Source organism: Mustela lutreola, chromosome 7 (assembly GCF_030435805.1).
Source record: "Mustela lutreola isolate mMusLut2 chromosome 7, mMusLut2.pri, whole genome shotgun sequence".
Taxonomy (NCBI): Eukaryota; Metazoa; Chordata; class Mammalia; order Carnivora; family Mustelidae; genus Mustela; species Mustela lutreola.
Genome location: NC_081296.1, coordinates 25,255,802 through 25,259,237, shown reverse-complemented (window position 1 = coordinate 25,259,237; position 3,436 = coordinate 25,255,802). Strand labels below are relative to the sequence as shown.

The 3,436-nt window shown below is 41.9% G+C and overlaps 1 pseudogene; it reads left to right on the top strand.

Moving 5' to 3' along the window:
- The first annotated feature begins 571 nt into the window (after window positions 1-571).
- Window positions 572-1,212, top strand: LOC131835207 (ATP synthase subunit O, mitochondrial-like; annotated as a pseudogene).
- Window positions 1,213-3,436: the final 2,224 nt, after the last annotated feature.

The following is a 3,436-nucleotide window of genomic DNA, read 5'->3' as shown; positions in this document are numbered from 1 at the left end:
ATTGGGAGCTCTCTTTAAACAATTTTTAAAATGGAGCATCTCAAGAAAGAAAGAGAACATATAAAAAGAGTGAGGTGGAAACTGCAGAACTGAGAAATATCAATAAAGTTTTAAAATTCTGGGTGCAGTTGATAGAAAAAAGAGGTAATGGAGGAAAGAATCTGTGAACTTGAAGACAGATAAATAGAAATCACACACTTTTGAAAAAAAGACAGAAAATAGACTGGGGGGAGTAAAAAAACAACAACAAATGAACAGAGCCTCAAGAACTAACATTCCTGTTAGCAGAGTCCCAAGAGGAAAGGAATGGGGCTGGAAAATATTCAAAGAAATAATGCCTGAAATTTCCCCAAGTCTGGAAAGGGGCATAAACCTAGATTCAAGAAGCTTAGTGAACCCCAAATGGGGTAAATAAAAAAAAAATCCATGCCCAGACATATCATAATCAAACTTTTGAAAACTAAGAATGTGGGAAAAGCACAGAGAGAAATGGTATATTACCTATAGGGGAAGAAAATTTGAATGACAGTGCCTTTCTTATTAGAAATTACCAAATCCAGGCCCAGAGAAGATGGCTGCCCCAGCAGTGTCTGGGCTGTCTCAGTCAGTTCAATGTTTTAGTACATCTGTGGTCAGACCATTTTCCAAGCTTGTGAGGCGGCATGTTCAGGTATATGGTATCGAAGGTTGCTATGATACTGCTCTTTATTCTGCTACATCTAAACAGAATAAACTGTCACAAGTGGGAAAAGAATTCTTGAGAGTAGCACAAATCTTGAAGGAACCCAAAATGGCTGCTTCCATGATGAGTCCCTATGTAAAGCATTCCGCGAAAGTGAAAAGCTAAATGACTTGAGCTCAAAAGAGAGGTTCTCTCCTCTCACATCCAACCTGATCAATTTGCTTGCTGAGAATGGTCACTTGGACAATACCCCTGGAGTCACATCTGCCTTTTCGACCATGATAAGCATCCACCAAGGAGAAATATTGTGCACAGAGACCGCTGCATCTCCTTTAGATGAAACCACTTTTACTGACTTAAAAACAGTCCTGAAGAGCTTCCTAAGGAAAGGCCAACTATTTAAGTTGGGAGTTAAGACTTATCTGTTAGTCTTGGGTGGAATGATTGTCCATCTTGGAGAGAAATATGCTGATGTGTCTGAGAAAACCAAGATTCAGAAGCTGAGCAGAGGTATGCACGAGGTTTTCTGAAAGTGTTGATTTTCTGTCAGTGAAAATTCCTAAATTTGGAGCAACAATAAAATGCTTCCTGAAAAGGAAAAAAAAAAAATAAAGAAAGAAAGGAAGGAAGGACGGACCAAGTCCAGAAGAAAGTGGCACATTTTTTAAGTGCTGAAAGAAAAGAACTGTCAACTTAGAATTCTAGATCCAGCAAGTTTTCAGGAATTAAAAGACAATAAATCCAGTCTAAGGTAAAGAAAAAATGGAATTTGTTACTTGCAGACCTACCCTGGAAGAATGACCAAATGAAGATCCTTTTAAAAAAAAAAAAAAAGAGAGAGAGAGAGACCTCAGAAGTCAGGTGTTGGGGTAAGGGGCGAGGGAGATGGAGAAAGGTAATCTTAGACAGGTTCCATCAGTGCAGAGCCCCATGTGGGGGGCTCGATCCCATGACCCTGAGATCATGACCTGAGCTGAAATCAAGAGTCAGACACTTACCTGCCTGAGCCACCAAGGCACCCCAAAACTCATTGTCCTTAATAATCATCACTGTCCTATGATGTGCTATTATCCCATTTCTCTGATAATGAAACTGTCATTAAATCTGGGCCCAATCTCTGCTCCGCGGGAGGCATGCTTCCCTCTCTCTCTCTCTCTCTGCCTGCCTCTCTGCCTGCTTGTGATCTCTGTCTGTCAAATAAATAAATAAAATCTTAAAAAAAAAAAAAAATCTGCGCCCAAGGCCAGGTAGCTAGTAAGTAAGAGACCAGGGTCATTCACTAAGCACAGTTAGTTTTTCTATTCTAGGCTTAAAACAGAACTGAAAGGCAAGGAGAGTGGACCAAATCAAGGGGCTTGAAGGTTAGAACTGTGTGTTCTGGCAAGGTTGTCAGATTTCTAGGATGGCCCCAACCTGGGACTCAGAGCCTGAACCCTGACCCAAAGTTCTGATCTCCCCAGCTCCAGGGCTCACACTCAGGAGAAATCCCACATATTATATGACATTATGACTTTCTATTAAAAAATTATATGTGGTAATAATATTGTGCTTATTATTTTTTTCAAAATGAGTTTAACTTTTTGGGTATTCATATTTCATTATTTGATGACAAAATGGTATGATGTCTGGGATATGCTTTGAAGTCATCCAGTAAGGGGGGGAGGGAAGGGGGTGTCAGCATGTAGATTTAAGAAGCTTATCCATGACTTAATAATACTTTGCTGAAGCTGATGATTGCTATGTGTAGATATATTTGTCTCATCTTTCTGCTTTGCAGTATATTTGAAAATTTCCATAATGAAATGCTTTTTAAAAAGCGATTCCCCAAAGATAAGCTGGAAAGAAAGAAAAGAAAAAAACAAGTCATGTGCCCAAGGGAGGAAGAGAGGCCAGGTCAAGTTCCCACAGGGTTGAAGGGACAGGTGGGAGCAATGTTGTTGATGGGCTGACCAGGCATAAATGAGTTTTGAGTACTCTTGGACATGAAGCAGCAGAGTTTCCCCAATCTCTGTTGCTAAGCTTGTCCACTTCTCAGTCCAGAATGACTGGAAACCCAGGCCCAAGATGAGCTGTGTCTGCCAGGGGGTCCTTCCAAGAGGCCATCGCCTTTAAGGAGCTGGAGATCTGACATGGGCACCCCAAATCTAGTGGACATCAAGGGGACAAGACAAAAGTCTGTCCCACACTTGGCTGCATCATTTTCCAGTTCTGTTCTTCACCCCTTCACCTCCCCACCCCCACGACTCTCTCATAGCCAGTTGGCGCTTAAATCCTCAAGCCCTTTATCTTTTTTTTTTTTTTTTTTTTTTTTTTTTTTTTTTTTTTAAAGATTTTATTTATTCATTTGTCAGAGACAGAGGGAGAGAGAGCAAGCGAGCACAGGCAGACAAAGAGGCAGGCAGAGGCAGAGGGAGAAGCAGGCTCCCTGCCGAGCAAGGAGCCCGATGTGGGACTCGATCCCAGGACCCTGGGATCATGACCTGAGCCGAAGGCAGCTGCTTAACCAACTGAGCCACCCAGGCGTCCCAAGCCCTTTATCTTTTAACATTCCATTCCTGTCCCATTCCTTCCTCCAAAGCCATGTTTGTGCTGGAATGCCCCCTCTCTGCCAGCTCACTAAAATACTCCGCTTCCCAGTTCTTAAAACATTTCTGCTGTCTATTCCCACTAAGAAATTCCCTCAATATTTAGATAGGGGGTGTTGATTTCCTACCACAATTCCTTCCTCCCACATTCCTCCGCCAAACACACTGA